The sequence below is a fragment of the Lithobates pipiens genome, unplaced genomic scaffold (genome assembly GCF_037356315.1).
Source record: "Lithobates pipiens isolate NorthernLeopardFrog02 unplaced genomic scaffold, aLitPip1_a1.2 Scaffold_25, whole genome shotgun sequence".
Lineage (NCBI taxonomy): Eukaryota > Metazoa > Chordata > Amphibia > Anura > Ranidae > Lithobates > Lithobates pipiens.
In genome coordinates, this window is record NW_027507787.1 from 103,562,654 (window position 1) to 103,583,725 (window position 21,072).

The 21,072-nt window shown below is 46.8% G+C and overlaps 42 pseudogenes; all 42 read left to right on the forward strand.

Annotated features, from left to right (window-relative positions):
- Positions 1–66: 66 nt before the first annotated feature.
- Positions 67–185, forward strand: LOC143931906 (5S ribosomal RNA; annotated as a pseudogene).
- A 214-nt stretch (positions 186–399) lies between these two features.
- LOC143932631 (5S ribosomal RNA) lies at positions 400–518 on the forward strand (annotated as a pseudogene).
- Positions 519–971: 453 nt separating this feature from the next.
- Positions 972–1,090, forward strand: LOC143932421 (5S ribosomal RNA; annotated as a pseudogene).
- A 109-nt stretch (positions 1,091–1,199) lies between these two features.
- Positions 1,200–1,318, forward strand: LOC143932075 (5S ribosomal RNA; annotated as a pseudogene).
- Positions 1,319–1,626: 308 nt separating this feature from the next.
- LOC143932584 (5S ribosomal RNA) lies at positions 1,627–1,745 on the forward strand (annotated as a pseudogene).
- Positions 1,746–2,129: 384 nt separating this feature from the next.
- On the forward strand, positions 2,130–2,248 carry LOC143931467 (5S ribosomal RNA; annotated as a pseudogene).
- A 109-nt stretch (positions 2,249–2,357) lies between these two features.
- LOC143932192 (5S ribosomal RNA) lies at positions 2,358–2,476 on the forward strand (annotated as a pseudogene).
- A 108-nt stretch (positions 2,477–2,584) lies between these two features.
- On the forward strand, positions 2,585–2,703 carry LOC143931661 (5S ribosomal RNA; annotated as a pseudogene).
- Positions 2,704–2,811: 108 nt separating this feature from the next.
- Positions 2,812–2,930, forward strand: LOC143931794 (5S ribosomal RNA; annotated as a pseudogene).
- A 336-nt stretch (positions 2,931–3,266) lies between these two features.
- LOC143931494 (5S ribosomal RNA) lies at positions 3,267–3,385 on the forward strand (annotated as a pseudogene).
- A 109-nt stretch (positions 3,386–3,494) lies between these two features.
- On the forward strand, positions 3,495–3,613 carry LOC143931165 (5S ribosomal RNA; annotated as a pseudogene).
- Positions 3,614–3,920: 307 nt separating this feature from the next.
- Positions 3,921–4,039, forward strand: LOC143931828 (5S ribosomal RNA; annotated as a pseudogene).
- A 108-nt stretch (positions 4,040–4,147) lies between these two features.
- LOC143932623 (5S ribosomal RNA) lies at positions 4,148–4,266 on the forward strand (annotated as a pseudogene).
- A 109-nt stretch (positions 4,267–4,375) lies between these two features.
- On the forward strand, positions 4,376–4,494 carry LOC143932371 (5S ribosomal RNA; annotated as a pseudogene).
- Positions 4,495–4,877: 383 nt separating this feature from the next.
- Positions 4,878–4,996, forward strand: LOC143931140 (5S ribosomal RNA; annotated as a pseudogene).
- A 109-nt stretch (positions 4,997–5,105) lies between these two features.
- On the forward strand, positions 5,106–5,224 carry LOC143931818 (5S ribosomal RNA; annotated as a pseudogene).
- A 534-nt stretch (positions 5,225–5,758) lies between these two features.
- On the forward strand, positions 5,759–5,877 carry LOC143931795 (5S ribosomal RNA; annotated as a pseudogene).
- Positions 5,878–6,213: 336 nt separating this feature from the next.
- LOC143931495 (5S ribosomal RNA) lies at positions 6,214–6,332 on the forward strand (annotated as a pseudogene).
- Positions 6,333–6,441: 109 nt separating this feature from the next.
- On the forward strand, positions 6,442–6,560 carry LOC143931167 (5S ribosomal RNA; annotated as a pseudogene).
- Positions 6,561–6,867: 307 nt separating this feature from the next.
- On the forward strand, positions 6,868–6,986 carry LOC143931829 (5S ribosomal RNA; annotated as a pseudogene).
- Positions 6,987–7,094: 108 nt separating this feature from the next.
- On the forward strand, positions 7,095–7,213 carry LOC143932624 (5S ribosomal RNA; annotated as a pseudogene).
- A 109-nt stretch (positions 7,214–7,322) lies between these two features.
- LOC143932372 (5S ribosomal RNA) lies at positions 7,323–7,441 on the forward strand (annotated as a pseudogene).
- Positions 7,442–7,824: 383 nt separating this feature from the next.
- Positions 7,825–7,943, forward strand: LOC143931141 (5S ribosomal RNA; annotated as a pseudogene).
- Positions 7,944–8,052: 109 nt separating this feature from the next.
- Positions 8,053–8,171, forward strand: LOC143931819 (5S ribosomal RNA; annotated as a pseudogene).
- Positions 8,172–8,478: 307 nt separating this feature from the next.
- On the forward strand, positions 8,479–8,597 carry LOC143932087 (5S ribosomal RNA; annotated as a pseudogene).
- Positions 8,598–9,160: 563 nt separating this feature from the next.
- Positions 9,161–9,279, forward strand: LOC143931496 (5S ribosomal RNA; annotated as a pseudogene).
- Positions 9,280–9,388: 109 nt separating this feature from the next.
- LOC143931168 (5S ribosomal RNA) lies at positions 9,389–9,507 on the forward strand (annotated as a pseudogene).
- A 307-nt stretch (positions 9,508–9,814) lies between these two features.
- Positions 9,815–9,933, forward strand: LOC143931830 (5S ribosomal RNA; annotated as a pseudogene).
- A 108-nt stretch (positions 9,934–10,041) lies between these two features.
- LOC143932625 (5S ribosomal RNA) lies at positions 10,042–10,160 on the forward strand (annotated as a pseudogene).
- A 109-nt stretch (positions 10,161–10,269) lies between these two features.
- Positions 10,270–10,388, forward strand: LOC143932373 (5S ribosomal RNA; annotated as a pseudogene).
- Positions 10,389–10,771: 383 nt separating this feature from the next.
- On the forward strand, positions 10,772–10,890 carry LOC143931142 (5S ribosomal RNA; annotated as a pseudogene).
- A 109-nt stretch (positions 10,891–10,999) lies between these two features.
- On the forward strand, positions 11,000–11,118 carry LOC143931820 (5S ribosomal RNA; annotated as a pseudogene).
- Positions 11,119–11,425: 307 nt separating this feature from the next.
- On the forward strand, positions 11,426–11,544 carry LOC143932088 (5S ribosomal RNA; annotated as a pseudogene).
- Positions 11,545–12,106: 562 nt separating this feature from the next.
- On the forward strand, positions 12,107–12,225 carry LOC143931114 (5S ribosomal RNA; annotated as a pseudogene).
- A 109-nt stretch (positions 12,226–12,334) lies between these two features.
- LOC143931294 (5S ribosomal RNA) lies at positions 12,335–12,453 on the forward strand (annotated as a pseudogene).
- A 307-nt stretch (positions 12,454–12,760) lies between these two features.
- Positions 12,761–12,879, forward strand: LOC143931487 (5S ribosomal RNA; annotated as a pseudogene).
- Positions 12,880–13,264: 385 nt separating this feature from the next.
- Positions 13,265–13,383, forward strand: LOC143932406 (5S ribosomal RNA; annotated as a pseudogene).
- Positions 13,384–13,492: 109 nt separating this feature from the next.
- Positions 13,493–13,611, forward strand: LOC143931662 (5S ribosomal RNA; annotated as a pseudogene).
- Positions 13,612–20,062: 6,451 nt separating this feature from the next.
- LOC143931479 (5S ribosomal RNA) lies at positions 20,063–20,181 on the forward strand (annotated as a pseudogene).
- A 109-nt stretch (positions 20,182–20,290) lies between these two features.
- On the forward strand, positions 20,291–20,409 carry LOC143932134 (5S ribosomal RNA; annotated as a pseudogene).
- Positions 20,410–20,517: 108 nt separating this feature from the next.
- On the forward strand, positions 20,518–20,636 carry LOC143931668 (5S ribosomal RNA; annotated as a pseudogene).
- A 109-nt stretch (positions 20,637–20,745) lies between these two features.
- LOC143931169 (5S ribosomal RNA) lies at positions 20,746–20,864 on the forward strand (annotated as a pseudogene).
- The last annotated feature ends 208 nt before the right edge of the window (positions 20,865–21,072 follow it).

Below are 21,072 nucleotides of genomic sequence, written 5' to 3' on the forward strand. Positions count from 1 at the left end.
TCTGCTTGTTTGCTGAGGTGACCATCTTGGCATTTGTCAAGAGGGTTGAGATTGGCCAGCAAGATTGTCTATGGCCACATCATCCTGAATGCACCCTATCTTGTTAAATCGCGGATGCTAAGCAGGGTCGGGCCTGGTTAGTACCTGGATGGGAGACCGTCTGGGAAAACCCGGTGCCGTAGGGTTTTTCTTAATATGTTGTTTGGCATCGACGACCTGTTTTATTTTTCTGCTTGTTTGCAAAGGTGACCATCTTGGCGTAGGGCCTGGGAATACCAGGTGCCATAGGCTTTTTTGTAATATGTTGTTGGCGTTGACGACCTGTTTTATTTTTCTGCTTGCTTGCCGAGGTAACCATCTTGGCGTTTGTCAAGAGGGTTAAGAGTGGCTAACTATATCGTCTATGGCCTCATCACCCTGAATGCACCCAATCTCATCTGATCTCGGATGCGAAGCCGGGTCGGGCCTGGTTAGTAGCTGGATGAGAGAACGCCTGGGAATACCAGGTGCCGTAGGCAATTTTTTAATATGTTGTTTGGCGTTGACGACCTGTTTTATTTTTCTGCTTGTTTGCAAAGGTGACCATCTTGGCGTTTGTCAAGAGGGTTAAGAGTGGCAAACTAAATTGCCTACGTCCACATCACCCTGAATGTGCCCAGATCTCATCTGATGTTGGATGCTAAGCAGGGTCGGCCCTGGTTAGTACCTGGATGGTAGGATGCCTGGGAATACCAGGTGCCATAGACCTTTTTTTAATATGTTGTTGGCGTCGATGACCTGTCTTATCTCAGATGCTAAGCAGGGTCGGGCCTGGTTAGTACCTGGATGGGGGACTGCCTGGGAATACCAGGTGCTGCACGCTTCTTTTAAAATATGTTGTTGGCGTCGACGACCTGTTTTATTTTTCTGCTCGTTTGCTGAGGTTACCATCTTGGCATTTGTCAAGAGGGTTGAGAGTGGCCAGCAAGATTGCCTACGGCCACATCCCCCTGAATGCACCCTATCTTGTTAAATCTCGGATGCTAAGCAGGGTCGGGCCTGGTTAGTACCTGGATGGGAGACCGTCTGGGAAAACCAGGTGCCGTAGGGTTTTTCTTAATATGTTGTTTGGCGTCTACGACCTGTTTTATTTTTCTGCTTGTTTGCTGAGGTGACCATCTTGGCATTTGTCAAGAGGGTAAAGAGTGGCCAACAAAATCATCTATGGCCACATCACCCTGAATGCGCCCAATCTGGTCTGATCTCAGATGCTAAGCAGGGTCGGGCCTGGTTAGTACCTGGATGGGAGACTGCCTGGGAATACAAGGTGCCACAGGCTTTTTTTAATATGTTGTTGGCGTCAACGACCTGTTTTATTTTTCTGCTTGTTTGCCGAGGTGACCATCTTGGCGTTTGTCAAGAGGGATGAAAGTGGCAAGCAAGATTGCTTACGGCCACATCACCTTGAATGCGCCCAATCTCGTCTGATCTCGGATGCTAAGCAGGGTAGGGCCTGGGAATACCAGGTGCCGTAGGCAATTTTTTAATATGTTGTTTGGCGTTGACGACCTGTTTTATTTTTCTGCTTGTTTGCAAAGGTGACCATCTTGGCGTTTGTCAAGAGGGTTAAGAGTGGCAAACAAAATTGCCTACGGCCACTTCACCCTGAATGTGCCCTATCTCATCTGATGTTGGATGCTAAGCAGGGTCGGGCCTGGTTAGTACTTGGATGGGAGACTGCCTGGGAATACCAGGTGCCATAGACCTTTTTTTAATATGTTGTTGCCGTCGACGACCTGTCTTATCTCAGATGCTAAGCAGGGTCGGGCCTGGTTAGTACCTGGATGGGGGACCGCCTGGGAATACCAGGTGCTGCATGCTTCTTTTAAAATATGTTATTGGCGTCGACGACCTGTTTTATTTTTCTGCTCATTTGCCGAGGTTACCATCTTGGCATTTGTCAATAGGGTTGAGAGTGGCCAGCAAGATTGTCTATGGCCTCATCACCCTGACCGTCTGGGAAAACCAGGTGCCGTAGGGTATTTCTTAATATGTTGTTTGGCGTCGACGACCTGTTTTATTTTTCTGCTTGTTTGCTGAGGTGACCATCTTGGCGTTTGTCAAGAGGGTTGAGATTAGCCAGCAAGATTGCCTACGGCCACATCACCCTGAATGCACCCTATCTCGATAAATCTCGGATGCTAAGCAGGGTTGGGCCTGGTTAGTACCTGGATGCGAGACTGTCTGGGAAAACCAGGTGCCGTAGGGTTTTTCTTATTATGTTGTTTGGCGTCGATGACCTGTTTTATTTTTCTGCTTGTTTGCCAAGGTGACCATCTTGGCGTTTGTCAAGAGGGTTGAGAGTGGCCAGCAAAATCGCCTACGGCCATATCACCCTGAATGTGCCCGATCTCATCTGATGTTGGATGCTAAGCAGGGTCGGGCCTGGTTAGTACCTGGATGGGAGACTGCCTGGGAATACCAGGTGCCACAGGCTTTTTTTAAATATGTTGTTGGCGTCAACGACCTGTTTTATTTTTCTGCTTGTTTGCCGAGGTGACCATCTTGGCGTTTGTCAAGAGGGTTGAGAGTGGCAACCAAGATCGCCTACGGCTGCATCACCCTGAATGCGCCACATTTTGTTTTATCTCAGATGCTAAGCAGGGTCGGGCCTGGTTAGTACCTGGATGGGAGACCGCTTGGGAATACCAGGTGCTGTAGGCTTTTTTTTAATATATTGTTGGAGTCGACGACCTGTTTTATTTTTCTGCTTGTTTGGCACGGTGACCATCTTGGCATTTGTCAAGAGGGTTGACAGTGGCTAGCAAGATCACTTATGGTCACTTCACCCTGAATGCGCCCAATCTCGTCTGATTTCGGATGCCAAGCAGGGTCGGGCCTGGTTAGTACCTGGATGGGGGACCGCCTGGGAATACCAGGTGCTGCACACTTCTTTTAAAATATGTTGTTGGCGTCGACGACCTGTTTTATTTTTCTGCTCGTTTGCCGAGGTTACCATCTTGGCATTTGTCAATAGGGTTGAGAGTGGCCAGCAAGACAGTCTATGGCCTCATCACCCTGAATGCGCCCGATCTCATATGATCTCAGATGCTAAGCCGGGTCGGGCCTGGTTAGTAACTGGATGGGAGAACTCCTGGGATTACCAAGTGCCGTAGGCAATTTTTTAATATGTTGTTGGCGTCGACGACCTGTTTTATTTTTCTGCTTGTTTGCTGAGGTGACCATCTTGGCATTTGTCAAGAGGGTTGAGATTGGCCAGCAAGATTGCCTATGGCCACATCACCCTGAATGCACCCTATCTCGTTAAATCTCGGATGCTAAGCAGAGTCGGGCCTGGTTAGTACCTGGGTGCGAGACCGTCTGGGAAAACCAGGTGCCGTAGGGTTTTTCTTAATATGTTGTTTAGCGTCGACGACCTGTTTTATTTTTCTGCTTGTTTGCCAAGGTGACCATCTTGGCGTTTGTCAAGAGGGTTGAGAGTGGCCATCAAAATCGCCCATGGCCACATCACCCTGAATGTGCCCGATCTCATCTGATGTTGGATGCTAAGCAGGGTCGGGCCTGGTTAGTACCTGGATGGGAGACTGCCTGGAAATACCAGGTGCCACAGGCTTTTTTTTAATATGTTGTTGGCGTCAACGACCTGTTTTATTTTTCTGCTTGTTTGCCGAGGTGACCATCTTGGCGTTTGTCAAGAGGGATGAGAGTGCAAGCAAGATTGCTTATGGCCACATCACCTTGAATGCGCCCAATCTCGTCTGATCTTGGATGCTAAGCAGGGTAGGGCCTGGGAATACCAGGTGCCGTAGGCTTTTTTGTAATATGTTGTTGGTGTTGACGACCTGTTTTATATTTCTGCATGTTTGCCGAGGTGACCATCTTGGCGTTTGTCAAGAGGATTAAGAGTGGCAATCAAGATCGCCTACGGCTGCATCACCCTGAATGCGCCCCATTTCATTTTATCTCAGATGCTAAGCAGGGTCGGGCCTGGTTAGTACCTGGATGGGAGACCGCCTGGGAATACCAGGTGCCATAGATCTTTTTTTAATATGTTGTTGGCGTCGATGATCTGTTTTATTTTTCTGCTTGTTTGCTGAGGTGACCATCCTGGCGTTTGTCAAGAGGATTAAGAGTGGCTAACTATATCGTCTATGGCCTCATCACCCTGAATGCGTCCGATCTCATCTGATCTCGGATGCGAAGCCGGGTCGGGCCTGGTTAGTAGCTGGATGGGAGAACGCCTGGGAATACCAGGTGCCGTAGGCAATTTTTTAATATGTTGTTTGGCGTTGACGACCTGTTTTATTTTTCTGCTTGTTTGCAAAGGTGACCATCTTGGCGTTTGTCAAGAGGGTTAAGAGTGGCAAACAAAATCGCCTACGGCCACATCACCCTGAATGTGCCTGATCTCATCTGATGTTGGATGCTAAGCAGGGTCGGGCCTGGTTAGTACTTGGATGGGAGACTGCCTGGGAATTCCAGGTGCCATAGACCTTTTTTAATATGTTGTTGCCGTCGACGACCTGTCTTATCTCAGATGCTAAGCAGGGTCGGGCCTGGTTAGTACCTGGATGGGGGACCGCCTGGGAATACCAGGTGCTGCATGCTTCTTTTAAAATATGTTGTTGGCGTCGACGACCTGTTTTATTTTTCTGCTCGTTTGCCGAGGTTACCATCTTGGCATTTGTCAATAGGGTTGAGAGTGGCCAGCAAGATTGTCTATGGCCTCATCACCCTGACCGTCTGGGAAAACCAGGTGCCGTAGGGTATTTCTTAATATGTTGTTTGGCGTCGACGACCTGTTTTATTTTTCTGCTTGTTTGCTGAGGTGACCATCTTGGCGTTTGTCAAGAGGGTTGAGAGTAGTCAGCAAGATTGCCTACGGCCACATCACCCTGAATGCACCCTATCTCGTTAAATCTCGGATGCTAAGCAGAGTTGGGCCTGGTTAGTACCTGGATGCGAGACCGTCTGGGAAAACCAGGTGCCGTAGGGTTTTTCTTAATATGTTGTTTAGCGTCGACGACCTGTTTTATTTTTCTGCTTGTTTGCCAAGGTGACCATCTTGGCGTTTGTCAAGAGGGTTGAGAGTGGCCAGCAAAATTGCCCATGGCCACATCACCCTGAATGTGCCTGATTTCATCTGATGTTGGATGCTAAGCAGGGTCGGGCCTGGTTAGTACCTGGATGGGAGACTGCCTGGAAATACCAGGTGCCACAGGCTTTTTCTTAATATGTTGTTGGCGTCAACGACCTGTTTTATTTTTCTGCTTGTTTGCCGAGGTGACCATCTTGGCGTTTGTCAAGAGGGATGAGAGTGCAAGCAAGATTGCTTACGGCCACATCACCTTGAATGCGCCCAATCTCGTCTGATCTTGGATGCTAAGCAGGGTAGGGCCTGGGAATACCAGGTGCCGTAGGCTTTTTTGTAATATGTTGTTGGTGTTGACGATCTGTTTTATTTTTCTGCTTGTTTGCCGAGGTGACCATCTTGGCGTTTGTCAAGAGGGTTAAGAGTGGCAAACAAGATCGCCTACGGCTGCATCACCCTGAATGCGCTCCATTTCATTTTATCTCAGATGCTAAGCAGGGTCGGGCTTGGTTAGTACCTGGATGGGAGACCGCCTGGGAATACCAGGTGCCATAGATCTTTTTTTAATATGTTGTTGGCGTCGATGACCTGTTTTATTTTTCTGCTTGTTTGGCACGGTGACCATCTTGGCATTTGTCAAGAGGGTTGACAGTGGCTAGCAAGATCACTTATGGTCACTTCACCCTGAATGCGCCCAATCTCGTCTGATTTCGGATGCCAAGCAGGGTCGGGCCTGGTTAGTACCTGGATGGGGGACCGCCTGGGAATACCAGGTGCTGCACACTTCTTTTAAAATATGTTGTTGGCGTCGACGACCTGTTTTATTTTTCTGCTCGTTTGCCGAGGTTACCATCTTGGCATTTGTCAATAGGGTTGAGAGTGGCCAGCAAGACAGTCTATGGCCTCATCACCCTGAATGCGCCCGATCTCATATGATCTCAGATGCTAAGCCGGGTCGGGCCTGGTTAGTAACTGGATGGGAGAACTCCTGGGATTACCAAGTGCCGTAGGCAATTTTTTAATATGTTGTTGGCGTCGACGACCTGTTTTATTTTTCTGCTTGTTTGCTGAGGTGACCATCTTGGCATTTGTCAAGAGGGTTGAGATTGGCCAGCAAGATTGCCTATGGCCACATCACCCTGAATGCACCCTATCTCGTTAAATCTCGGATGCTAAGCAGAGTCGGGCCTGGTTAGTACCTGGGTGCGAGACCGTCTGGGAAAACCAGGTGCCGTAGGGTTTTTCTTAATATGTTGTTTAGCGTCGACGACCTGTTTTATTTTTCTGCTTGTTTGCCAAGGTGACCATCTTGGCGTTTGTCAAGAGGGTTGAGAGTGGCCATCAAAATCGCCCATGGCCACATCACCCTGAATGTGCCCGATCTCATCTGATGTTGGATGCTAAGCAGGGTCGGGCCTGGTTAGTACCTGGATGGGAGACTGCCTGGAAATACCAGGTGCCACAGGCTTTTTTTTAATATGTTGTTGGCGTCAACGACCTGTTTTATTTTTCTGCTTGTTTGCCGAGGTGACCATCTTGGCGTTTGTCAAGAGGGATGAGAGTGCAAGCAAGATTGCTTATGGCCACATCACCTTGAATGCGCCCAATCTCGTCTGATCTTGGATGCTAAGCAGGGTAGGGCCTGGGAATACCAGGTGCCGTAGGCTTTTTTGTAATATGTTGTTGGTGTTGACGACCTGTTTTATATTTCTGCATGTTTGCCGAGGTGACCATCTTGGCGTTTGTCAAGAGGATTAAGAGTGGCAATCAAGATCGCCTACGGCTGCATCACCCTGAATGCGCCCCATTTCATTTTATCTCAGATGCTAAGCAGGGTCGGGCCTGGTTAGTACCTGGATGGGAGACCGCCTGGGAATACCAGGTGCCATAGATCTTTTTTTAATATGTTGTTGGCGTCGATGACCTGTTTTATTTTTCTGCTTGTTTGCTGAGGTGACCATCCTGGCGTTTGTCAAGAGGATTAAGAGTGGCTAACTATATCGTCTATGGCCTCATCACCCTGAATGCGTCCGATCTCATCTGATCTCGGATGCGAAGCCGGGTCGGGCCTGGTTAGTAGCTGGATGGGAGAACGCCTGGGAATACCAGGTGCCGTAGGCAATTTTTTAATATGTTGTTTGGCGTTGACGACCTGTTTTATTTTTCTGCTTGTTTGCAAAGGTGACCATCTTGGCGTTTGTCAAGAGGGTTAAGAGTGGCAAACAAAATCGCCTACGGCCACATCACCCTGAATGTGCCTGATCTCATCTGATGTTGGATGCTAAGCAGGGTCGGGCCTGGTTAGTACTTGGATGGGAGACTGCCTGGGAATTCCAGGTGCCATAGACCTTTTTTAATATGTTGTTGCCGTCGACGACCTGTCTTATCTCAGATGCTAAGCAGGGTCGGGCCTGGTTAGTACCTGGATGGGGGACCGCCTGGGAATACCAGGTGCTGCATGCTTCTTTTAAAATATGTTGTTGGCGTCGACGACCTGTTTTATTTTTCTGCTCGTTTGCCGAGGTTACCATCTTGGCATTTGTCAATAGGGTTGAGAGTGGCCAGCAAGATTGTCTATGGCCTCATCACCCTGACCGTCTGGGAAAACCAGGTGCCGTAGGGTATTTCTTAATATGTTGTTTGGCGTCGACGACCTGTTTTATTTTTCTGCTTGTTTGCTGAGGTGACCATCTTGGCGTTTGTCAAGAGGGTTGAGAGTAGTCAGCAAGATTGCCTACGGCCACATCACCCTGAATGCACCCTATCTCGTTAAATCTCGGATGCTAAGCAGAGTTGGGCCTGGTTAGTACCTGGATGCGAGACCGTCTGGGAAAACCAGGTGCCGTAGGGTTTTTCTTAATATGTTGTTTAGCGTCGACGACCTGTTTTATTTTTCTGCTTGTTTGCCAAGGTGACCATCTTGGCGTTTGTCAAGAGGGTTGAGAGTGGCCAGCAAAATTGCCCATGGCCACATCACCCTGAATGTGCCTGATTTCATCTGATGTTGGATGCTAAGCAGGGTCGGGCCTGGTTAGTACCTGGATGGGAGACTGCCTGGAAATACCAGGTGCCACAGGCTTTTTCTTAATATGTTGTTGGCGTCAACGACCTGTTTTATTTTTCTGCTTGTTTGCCGAGGTGACCATCTTGGCGTTTGTCAAGAGGGATGAGAGTGCAAGCAAGATTGCTTATGGCCACATCACCTTGAATGCGCCCAATCTCGTCTGATCTTGGATGCTAAGCAGGGTAGGGCCTGGGAATACCAGGTGCCGTAGGCTTTTTTGTAATATGTTGTTGGTGTTGACGACCTGTTTTATTTTTCTGCTTGTTTGCCGAGGTGACCATCTTGGCGTTTGTCAAGAGGGTTAAGAGTGGCAAACAAGATCGCCTACGGCTGCATCACCCTGAATGCGCTCCATTTCATTTTATCTCAGATGCTAAGCAGGGTCGGGCCTGGTTAGTACCTGGATGGGAGACCGCCTGGGAATACCAGGTGCCATAGATCTTTTTTTAATATGTTGTTGGCGTCGATGACCTGTTTTATTTTTCTGCTTGTTTGGCACGGTGACCATCTTGGCATTTGTCAAGAGGGTTGACAGTGGCTAGCAAGATCACTTATGGTCACTTCACCCTGAATGCGCCCAATCTCGTCTGATTTCGGATGCCAAGCAGGGTCGGGCCTGGTTAGTACCTGGATGGGGGACCGCCTGGGAATACCAAGTGCTGCACACTTCTTTTAAAATATGTTGTTGGCGTCGACGACCTGTTTTATTTTTCTGCTCGTTTGCCGAGGTTACCATCTTGGCATTTGTCAATAGGGTTGAGAGTGGCCAGCAAGACAGTCTATGGCCTCATCACCCTGAATGCGCCCGATCTCATATGATCTCAGATGCTAAGCCGGGTCGGGCCTGGTTAGTAACTGGATGGGAGAACTCCTGGGATTACCAAGTGCCGTAGGCAATTTTTTAATATGTTGTTGGCGTCGACGACCTGTTTTATTTTTCTGCTTGTTTGCTGAGGTGACCATCTTGGCATTTGTCAAGAGGGTTGAGATTGGCCAGCAAGATTGCCTATGGCCACATCACCCTGAATGCACCCTATCTCGTTAAATCTCGGATGCTAAGCAGAGTCGGGCCTGGTTAGTACCTGGGTGCGAGACCGTCTGGGAAAACCAGGTGCCGTAGGGTTTTTCTTAATATGTTGTTTAGCGTCGACGACCTGTTTTATTTTTCTGCTTGTTTGCCAAGGTGACCATCTTGGCGTTTGTCAAGAGGGTTGAGAGTGGCCATCAAAATCGCCCATGGCCACATCACCCTGAATGTGCCCGATCTCATCTGATGTTGGATGCTAAGCAGGGTCGGGCCTGGTTAGTACCTGGATGGGAGACTGCCTGGAAATACCAGGTGCCACAGGCTTTTTTTTAATATGTTGTTGGCGTCAACGACCTGTTTTATTTTTCTGCTTGTTTGCCGAGGTGACCATCTTGGCGTTTGTCAAGAGGGATGAGAGTGCAAGCAAGATTGCTTATGGCCACATCACCTTGAATGCGCCCAATCTCGTCTGATCTTGGATGCTAAGCAGGGTAGGGCCTGGGAATACCAGGTGCCGTAGGCTTTTTTGTAATATGTTGTTGGTGTTGACGACCTGTTTTATATTTCTGCATGTTTGCCGAGGTGACCATCTTGGCGTTTGTCAAGAGGATTAAGAGTGGCAATCAAGATCGCCTACGGCTGCATCACCCTGAATGCGCCCCATTTCATTTTATCTCAGATGCTAAGCAGGGTCGGGCCTGGTTAGTACCTGGATGGGAGACCGCCTGGGAATACCAGGTGCCATAGATCTTTTTTTAATATGTTGTTGGCGTCGATGACCTGTTTTATTTTTCTGCTTGTTTGCTGAGGTGACCATCCTGGCGTTTGTCAAGAGGATTAAGAGTGGCTAACTATATCGTCTATGGCCTCATCACCCTGAATGCGTCCGATCTCATCTGATCTCGGATGCGAAGCCGGGTCGGGCCTGGTTAGTAGCTGGATGGGAGAACGCCTGGGAATACCAGGTGCCGTAGGCAATTTTTTAATATGTTGTTTGGCGTTGACGACCTGTTTTATTTTTCTGCTTGTTTGCAAAGGTGACCATCTTGGCGTTTGTCAAGAGGGTTAAGAGTGGCAAACAAAATCGCCTACGGCCACATCACCCTGAATGTGCCTGATCTCATCTGATGTTGGATGCTAAGCAGGGTCGGGCCTGGTTAGTACTTGGATGGGAGACTGCCTGGGAATTCCAGGTGCCATAGACCTTTTTTAATATGTTGTTGCCGTCGACGACCTGTCTTATCTCAGATGCTAAGCAGGGTCGGGCCTGGTTAGTACCTGGATGGGGGACCGCCTGGGAATACCAGGTGCTGCATGCTTCTTTTAAAATATGTTGTTGGCGTCGACGACCTGTTTTATTTTTCTGCTCGTTTGCCGAGGTTACCATCTTGGCATTTGTCAATAGGGTTGAGAGTGGCCAGCAAGATTGTCTATGGCCTCATCACCCTGACCGTCTGGGAAAACCAGGTGCCGTAGGGTATTTCTTAATATGTTGTTTGGCGTCGACGACCTGTTTTATTTTTCTGCTTGTTTGCTGAGGTGACCATCTTGGCGTTTGTCAAGAGGGTTGAGAGTAGCCAGCAAGATTGCCTACGGCCACATCACCCTGAATGCACCCTATCTCGTTAAATCTCGGATGCTAAGCAGAGTTGGGCCTGGTTAGTACCTGGATGCGAGACCGTCTGGGAAAACCAGGTGCCGTAGGGTTTTTCTTAATATGTTGTTTAGCGTCGACGACCTGTTTTATTTTTCTGCTTGTTTGCCAAGGTGACCATCTTGGCGTTTGTCAAGAGGGTTGAGAGTGGCCAGCAAAATTGCCCATGGCCACATCACCCTGAATGTGCCTGATTTCATCTGATGTTGGATGCTAAGCAGGGTCGGGCCTGGTTAGTACCTGGATGGGAGACTGCCTGGAAATACCAGGTGCCACAGGCTTTTTCTTAATATGTTGTTGGCGTCAACGACCTGTTTTATTTTTCTGCTTGTTTGCCGAGGTGACCATCTTGGCGTTTGTCAAGAGGGATGAGAGTGCAAGCAAGATTGCTTACGGCCACATCACCTTGAATGCGCCCAATCTCGTCTGATCTTGGATGCTAAGCAGGGTAGGGCCTGGGAATACCAGGTGCCGTAGGCTTTTTTGTAATATGTTGTTGGTGTTGACGACCTGTTTTATTTTTCTGCTTGTTTGCCGAGGTGACCATCTTGGCATTTGTCAAGAGGGTTAAGAGTGGCAAACAAGATCGCCTACGGCTGCATCACCCTGAATGCGCTCCATTTCATTTTATCTCAGATGCTAAGCAGGGTCGGGCCTGGTTAGTACCTGGATGGGAGACCGCCTGGGAATACCAGGTGCCATAGATCTTTTTTTAATATGTTGTTGGCGTCGATGACCTGTTTTATTTTTCTGCTTGTTTGCTGAGGTGACCATCCTGGCGTTTGTCAAGAGGGTTGAGAGTGGACAGCTAGATCACCTACGGCCACATCACCCTGAATGCGCCTGATCTGGTCTGAATTCGGATGCTAACCAGGGTCGGGCCTGGTTCGTACCTGGATTGGAAGCCGCCTGGGAATACCAGCTCTCATAGGCTTTTTTGTAATATGTTGTTGGCGTCGACGACCTGATTTATTTTTCTGCTTGTTTGCCGAGGTGACCATCTTGGCTTGGTCAAGAGGGTTGAGAGTGGCAAACAAGATCGCCTACGGCTGCATCACCCTGAATGCGCCCCTTTTTGTCTTATCTCAGATGCTAAGCAGGGTCGGGCCTGGTTAGTACCTGGATGGGGGACCGCCTGGGAATACCAGGTGCTGCACGCTTCTTTTAAAATATGTTGTTGGCGTTGACGACCTGTTTTATTTTTCTGCTCGTTTGCCGAGGTTACCATCTTGGCGTTTGTCAAGAGGGTTGAGAGTGGCCAACAAGATTGCCTATGGCTACATCCCCCTGAATGCACCCTATCTTGTTAAATCTCGGATGCTAAGCAGGGTCGGGCCTGGTTAGTACCTGGATGGGAGACCGTCTGGGAAAACCAGGTGCCGTAGGGTTTTTCTTAATATGTTGTTTGGCGTCGACGACCTGTTTTATTTTTCTGCTTGTTTGCTGAGGTGACCATCTTGGCATTTGTCAAGAGGGTAAAGAGTGGCCAACAAAATCATCTATGGCCACATCACCCAGAATGCGCCCAATCTGGTCTGATCTCGGATGCTAAGCAGGGTCGGGCCTGGTTAGTACCTGGATGGGAGACTGCCTGGGAATTCCAGGTGCCACAGGCTTTTTTTAATATGTTGTTGGCGTCAACGACCTGTTTTATTTTTCTGCTTGTTTGCCGAGGTGACCATCTTGGCGTTTGTCAAGAGGGATGAAAGTGGCAAGCAAGATTGCTTACGGCCACATCACCTTGAATGCGCCCAATCTCATCTGATCTCGGATGCTAAGCAGGGTAGGGCCTGGGAATACCAGGTGCCGTAGGCTTTTTTGTAATATGTTGTTGGCGTTGACGACCTGTTTTATTTTTCTGCTTGTTTGCCGAGGTGACCATCTTGGCGTTTGTCAAGAGGGTTAAGAGTGGCAATCAAAATTGCCTACGGCCACATCACCCTGAATGTGCCCGATCTCATCTGATTTTGGATGCTAAGCAGGGTCGGGCCTGGTTAGTACTTGGATGGGAGACTGCCTGGGAATACCAGGTGCCATAGACCTTTTTTTAATATGTTGTTTGGCGTCGACGACCTGTCTTATCTCAGATGCTAAGCAGGGTCGGGCCTGGTTAGTACCTGGATGGGGGACCGCCTGGGAATACCAGGTGCTGCATGCTTCTTTTAAAATATGTTGTTGGCGTCGACGACCTGTTTTATTTTTCTGCTCATTTGCCGAGGTTACCATCTTGGCATTTGTCAATAGGGTTGAGAGTGGCCAGAAAGATTGTCTATGGCCTCATCACCCTGACCGTCTGGGAAAACCAGGTGCCGTAGGGTATTTCTTAATATGTTGTTTGGCGTCGACGACCTGTTTTATTTTTCTGCTTGTTTGCTGAGGTGACCATCTTGGCGTTTGTCAAGAGGGTTGAGATTAGCCAGCAAGATTGCCTACGGCCACATCACCCTGAATGCACCCTATCTCGTTAAATCTCGGATGCTAAGCAGGGTTGGGCCTGGTTAGTACCTGGATGCGAGACCGTCTGGGAAAACCAGGTGCCGTAGGGTTTTTCTTAATATGTTGTTTGGCGTCGACGACCTGTTTTATTTTTCTGCTTGTTTGCCAAGGTGACCATCTTGGCGTTTGTCAAGAGGGTTGAGAGTGGCAATCAAGATCGCCTACGGCTGCATCACCCTGAATGCGCCACATTTTGTTTTATCTCAGATGCTAAGCAGGGTCGGGCCTGGTTAGTACCTGGATGGGAGACCGCTTGGGAATACCAGGTGCTGTAGGCTTTTTTTTAATATGTTGTTGGAGTCGACGACCTGTTTTGTTTTTCTGCTTGTTTGTCACGGTGACCATCTTTTTTTTTTACTCTTTAAACTTTTTTATTTTATTTGCTTTATATTCAAATTTACAAATATTGCCACAAAGTAATCACATACAATAATTCCCCTTACAGACAAATTTCCCTTATCCCCCCCTCCCATCCTCCCTCCCCCTATCAACCCTCTCCCCCTCCCATTCCCTCCGCCAATAATATTCCATTCACAATTTATACAAAAGAAAATTTTAAATAACATCGAACTTAAACAAATTACTCATTCCCTTCTCCCATCCCCCTCCCCACCTTTCATTCATTCCCTCCTTCATCCATCACTCTTGCAACTTACTCACCCTTTCTCATTGCTCGCCCCACTTTCCCCATATTTTAACAAACTTCCCATAATTACCTCTTTTCCTATATATGTATTCCTCCTTTTTTATGTTATCTTTCACCCTTTCCATCCATTCCTTTACTGTTAGTGCTTCCCTCCTCTGCCATTTAAACGCAATTAATTTCCTCCCCTGAAAAAGGCATCTAATGACCGCTGTGTGGATATCCCTTCGTACCTCCTCTTCTTCTATCAATCCCATTATACAGATTTTAGCTTCTACTTCTAGTGATAACCCAAACACTTTATTAATTTTCCCTATTATTCCTACCCAATATCTATATAATCTTGGGCATCGCCAAATCATATGTATTAAATCTCCTCTTCGGTCCCCACACCTTTGGCATTCTGCATCCTGTCTACTCCCAAATCTAAACAATTTAAGAGGAGTGTAATATACCCTATGGATTAAATACATTTGAGATATACTATTTGATGGAGATAAGGAAACTTTCGCCCCCAATGCCAGAACCTTTTCCCACTGTTCTACCGATATTGGGCCCACCTCTCTTTCCCATTTTGCCTTTTTTTCCTCCTCTATTACCCCTTCTTGTTCTGTTCCCTTTAGATACCTATAGATCTCAGAAATACCTCCTTTCGATATATTATAGCTTATGATTCTCCTGAGTGCAGGCATCTTACTCCATTCCAACTTCCTGTTTCTAAATTGTGCCTCTAACGCATGTTTAATTTGTATATAATTAAGGAGGTAATAAGCCGGTAACCCATATTCATCCCTTAGTTCCTGAAATGTTTTCAGTCTCCCGTCCTTATATAGTTGTACTAAGAAGTGTATGCCCCTCCGATCCCATTCTACTAATCTCCCCATTTTCTTAATTTCCTCTAAGTTTTTATTTTCCCATATTGGTGAGAATTCTGTATATCCTCTGTACCCCAATATTACTTTTACCTCCTCCCAACACTTTACCATCAATTGGACTGTGGGGCAGCTGGTCCTAAATGAGTCGGCTTCCACGGCTTCCGCGACCGTATTATGTGGAGTATCCCTCCCCAGGGGTCCACCCCCCCTTCCTGTCACTGCCACCAGGTTACCTCCCCTCATATACTGTAATTGGGCAGCCAGAAAGTAGTATCTCATATTAGGTAGTGCCATCCCACCCATTTCCCTTGGTCTCTGTAGTACTTGTAAGCTAATTCTTGCCACACTGTTCTTCCATATCACCTCTCTAAACAAACTTTCCATTTTCTTAAACCAATATTTTGGAATCCAAACCGGTGAGTTTTGTATAACATATAATATTTGAGGCATCCACACCATCTTAATTAAGTTGCACCTACCGGCTACTGACAAGGGGAGGTTCTTCCATATTCTAATTTTACGTTTTAATTTTGACATAAGTGGGACTAAATTCCCTGCTATATACTGCCTTGGGTCTGCCGTCATATTCACTCCCAAGTACTTCATTTGTTTAACTGTTTCTATTTGGGATACCTGTACTGGCAGTGGGGTATCGAGGGGATCCACTGGTAGGAGGGCAGATTTTTCCCAGTTAATTTCAAGTCCAGAGAAATACCCAAATTCTTTTATCAGGGTCATTGCCGCCACCAATGAGGGCCCCGTGTCTCCTAATAACAGCAATACATCGTCTGCATACAAGGCAACCTTTTCCTCTTCGTTCCCTCTTTTAAACCCCCGGATATCCTTCGCCTCTCTCAAGGCTATAGCCAGAGGCTCCATCGAGAGGGCGAAAAGCAGGGGCGACAAAGGGCACCCCCTGTCTTGTCCCCCTATACAGTACTCTTATCCATTGCATAAATCTCGGACCAAATTGAAATTCCGCCAACACCCTCCTCAAATAATGCCACTCCACACTATCGAAGGCTTTTTTTGCATCTAAGGACATAACTGCTCTATTCCCTTTGTTTTCTGAAGGAATCTGAATGTTTAAATAGGTGCGTCTCACATTCATATTTGTGGACCGCCCTGGGATAAACCCAGTTTGGTCCTGATGTATTAGTTTTGGTATTATGTTTTTTACCCTTGTTGCAAGTACTTTTGCCAAAATTTTAACATCTGAACACAATAACGATATAGGTCTATATGATGCGGTCTCCAATTGGTTTTTCCCTTCTTTTGCTAGGACCACCACTGTGGCCTCCATCATTGATTGCGGCAGCTGTCCCGCTTCAAAAGCGCCATTGAACACCTGTAGGAGAGCCGGTAAAAGTATCTCCCCAAATTTTTTATAAATCTCTATCGGCAGTCCATCCGGGCCTGGTGCTTTCTGATTTGTCATTTCTGCTGTTACTTTTTGCAGCTCCTCCAGGGTCAATGGTGCTTCCAAGCCCTCCCTATCTTCCTCTGACAGCCTGGGTAATGTTATTTTCCCAAAAAATTCCTGCATCTCCCCCTCTACTTCAGAGTTTGAAACTTTATATAGTTCCTCATAATATTTTCTAAACTCTTCCACTATTTCAGGTGTTGACTTCCTCATACCTCCCTCCCTGTCCAATATCGCCGGTATTATTGGGGATGAACTATTTGATTTAGCAATCATTGACAATACCCTCCCCACTTGTTCCCCTTCACCAAAGAAGGACTGCCTCTGGAACTGCCTTTTCTTCTCTTCTTTCTCCCATATAAGTCTTTTATATTCTACCTGATTTTTCTCCCATTCCTTGGAACTTTCTTCTGAGGGGGCCCTTATATACCTCTCTTCTGACCTCCTTACCCTTTCTTTTGCTTCTATTTCCTTTGCTACCCCATTCTTCTTAATCTGCGATATCTTTTTTATTAGTTCCCCCCTTAAGAAGGCTTTCAAGGTATCCCACATTATTCCCAGGGACGTAGATCCCACATTTATGCTCAAAAATTCTTTTAGATTTTCTTTTACCCCCTCCATGTTATCCATTAGTTCTAACCAAAATGGGTTTATCTTCCATTCCCTTCTACTACATCCTCTCCCTATTGTCATTAAAAACATTACCGGTGAATGGTACGAAATTCCCCTTGGCTTGTACTCCACTTTCTCCACCATCCCCAGCGCCTCTTCATTACACAGCACCATATCGATCCTGGACAAGGTGGAGTACGTCTTAGAATGACAAGAATACTGTTTTTTTAAGGGGTTCCACCTTCTCCATATATCCACAAAACCCGTTTCTTCACAGAATTGAAATAACAACCCATTAGGTCCCTCCCTACTACCGACCTTCTGTGGGAACCTATCTATTTTTTGATCCATTATCATATTGAAGTCCCCTGCTATTATGACTGGGATTCCAGGCTTATCCTTTATAAACTTCAGCAGTTCATGTAATATTTCTGCATTAAATGGTGGTGGGATATACACAGTTGCAATCACACATACTCTATCTTCTATACCACAAAAAAGGAACACATATCTCCCTTTAACATCTACGATGCTCTGCCTGCAGGGTAGGCCCGACCCAGGATCTATTAAGACACTCACTCCCCTTGAGTAGGAAGTGTATGTAGAATGATATTGTATCCTATATTTTCTGTGTCTTAGCACACTGATTGTATCACGGTCCAGGTGGGTCTCCTGCAAACAGAGCATCCCATAATTACCCATATTCCCCATGGAAAATAACGCACGTCTCTTCAGCTGTTCCTTCACCCCCCGTATATTCCAAGAACAGATTTTAACCTTTTTAGTGAAGTTCCCTACCTTACTACTTACTTCCATATTTAAAACCTAAATCACAATATCATACTTTTATTCTCCATTCTACGTGCTTTCTCTGTGTTTTCACACGTGATCTCCCCCTCGCTTTTTTCTTTTTTCCCTGTGCTCCAAAATTTTAATCCCACACATATTTTTTATCTCATATTTACCATATTTCTTATGCACATTTTACACACATTTTATATAAATTGAGCAATATTATTTCCTTGTGCCTCTCTTAATTTCATTTTCTTGTGCCCTTTTTCCCTGACCACCGTATTCAATGCAATTTCACCCATCAACTTTATACTTAAATATTTTTTTTTTTGTGCAATTAATAATCCTTTACCATGCCTACCTATATCCTTTCCTATCCTTTCAACCTCCTTTCTCTCGCTATCATTCATCCATTCATACTCCCCATCCCTTTTTTCTTTCCCCTCCCCAACCCTCCCATGCCCCACTTGGGGCCCTTCTAAGGGGCTTCCAACATGACCGTTTTTACCTCCCAGGGTGATATATCCTCCCCACCTACTCACCCTACCCACCCACTCCCATAACTCTTATTTCTATAACAAAAAATAGTCCACATTACTGCCAAGAAAAAAAAAAAAAAGGGGGAAGGGGGGAAGAAGAGAGGGAGGGAGACAAATAGAGCAATATGGGGGCATTCCCTCTTAGTCCAGAAAAAAAAAAAAAAAAAAAAAAAAAAAGGAAAAAAATGTCCATTTTCTTTCTGTTTTCATATTACAGCATTCCCCTCTGTTGCAGCAGACATTTATTTTCCTCCAACCACGACTTAACTTCTTCTGGACTATTAAAAAATGTGTTTTCCCCAAATGCTGATACCCTCAACTTTGCCGGATAAAGCAATGCATAGTTCACTTTAAGACTCTGCAATTTCTTTTTGCACTCTATAAACTTGGCTCTCTGTCCTTGCAGCTCTGGGGAAAAATCCGGATACAATGAAATCTTTATCCCATTATATTCAAGGTTACGCAGTTCTCTTGCTCTTTGGAGGATAACAACTTTATCTCTATAGGACAGCAATTGGATGATTATGGGTCTAGGATGACTTCTTCCTTCCACCATCCTAAACGGAATTCTATACGCCCTTTCAATTGCAAAAAATCTTGATAGCTTCTCACTCCCTACTTTATCCTTTATCCATATTTCCATAAATTCAGCAAGATTATTGCCTTCACTTTTCTCCGGGACACCTAAAACTCTGATATTTTTCCTGCGTATAATATTTTCCATATTGTCCATTTTAGCCATACACAAATTTAACTGGCCCTTCATCATTTGCATCTCCTGTTTCAGCGGGAGTACTTCATCCTCCACCTGGCTGACTCTCTCCTCCATATCTGATTTACAGGCCGCAGTTTTCTGTACTTCATTTTTAAGATTTATCCCATCTTCTCTTATCTGCTTTAATTGGTCTGATACATCATCCAATGATAATTTACATGTATTCACCGCAGAAAGAATTTCTTTTAGTGATGGTTCTTTACCTTTTGCCCAAATTTCTCCTTCTGTACTTATCTCAGTGTCCCGTCCAGTCCCCCTCTCCAAGGAGAGATTACTCACGGACGCTTGTGCTTCCGATATTCCACCCATTACACCCGTAGTGTCCGACCGGACTGCCACACATATTGCTTTATTTAAACTTGTCGACTCTATTTCGGTCGTCAAGCCCTGGCTTTTCCTTCCGACCGTTTGCACGGCTGCAGTATTCTGCGGCCGCCCCTCTCCGACTTGCACGTTCTTTTTAGGTGTTTGGTTTGGGGTCTGATTAGGCGTATGGGCATATCGCTCCAGTTTAGAAGCGGCGGCAACAGCAGCAACGCCTGTCAGCCCGGTCGAGTGGCCAGCTTTATCTTTGGAACTACGTAATGTTTGTGATCCATTATGTGTGGTCGCCTCCTCCACCCCCCTTTTCCTAGTCATACCTTCGGGTCTTACGTCTCTTCCACCGGGGGGGGGGGGGTATCGCTCAATCCCTCCCTTCGCTTTGAATCCCTCTCTCACAGGGTTTCTTACGTGGGGATCGGTGTTCCTCTATGGGAGAGCTTCCTGTGGCGACCTCCACATATCTCCACTGTTGCGCCGTTCGGTCAACCGAATGTACCGTTACTCTCGCTTTCGTGGTGTCACAGTTTCACAACGTCCCCTCGTTTCGGCACCTCAACGCTCGGCTTCTCCTTCCCTCCTCCTCCTCCACACTACCTTGGCAGCATTAGTCTCTGGAGCGAGCGGTAGGTCTGAGCCCGCCGCGACCTCTCACCCTGACATCCGGTCACGCCCCCCATGCACCTGGACTGTTCCCACGGTGACCATCTTGGCATTTGTCAAGAGGGTTGACAGTGGCTAGCAAGATCACTTATGGTCACTTCACCCTGAATGCGCCCAATCTCGTCTGATTTCGGATGCTAAGCAGGGTCGGGCCTGGTTAGTACCTGGATGGGGGACCGCCTGGGAATACCAGGTGCTGCACACTTCTTTTAAAATATGTTGTTGGCGTCGACGACCTGTTTTATTTTTCTGCTCGTTTGCCGAGGTTACCATCTTGGCATTTGTCAATAGGGTTGAGAGTGGCCAGCAAGACAGTCTATGGCCTCATCACCCTGAATGCGCCCGATCTCATCTGATCTCAGATGCTAAGCCGGGTCGGGCCTGGTTAGTAACTGGATGGGAGAACTCCTGGGATTACCAAGTGCCGTAGGCAATTTTTTAATATGTTGTTGGCGTCGACGACCTGTTTTATTTTTCTGCTTGTTTGCTGAGGTGACCATCTTGGCATTTGTCAAGAGGGTTGAGATTGGCCAGCAAGATTGCCTACGGCCACATCACCCTGAATGCACCCTATCTCGTTAAATCTCGGATGCTAAGCAGGGTCCGGCCTGGTTAGTACCTGGGTGCGAGACCGTCTGGGAAAACCAGGTGCCGTAGGGTTTTTCTTAATATGTTGTTTAGCGTTGACGACCTGTTTTATTTTTCTGCATGTTTGCCAAGGTGACCATCTTGGCGTTTGTCAAGAGGGTTGAGAGTGGCCAGCAAAATCGCCCATGGCCACATCACCCTGAATGTGCCCGATCTCATCTGATGTTGGATGCTAAGCAGGGTCGGGCCTGGTTAGTACCTGGATGGGAGACTGCCTGGAAATACCAGGTGCCACAGGCTTTTTTTTAATATGTTGTTGGCGTCAACGACCTGTTTTATTTTTCTGCTTGTTTGCCGAGGTGACCATCTTGGCGTTTGTCAAGAGGGATGAGAGTGCAAGCAAGATTGCTTACGGCCACATCACCTTGAATGCGCCCAATCTCGTCTGATCTTGGATGCTAAGCAGGGTAGGGCCTGGGAATACCAGGTGCCGTAGGCTTTTTTGTAA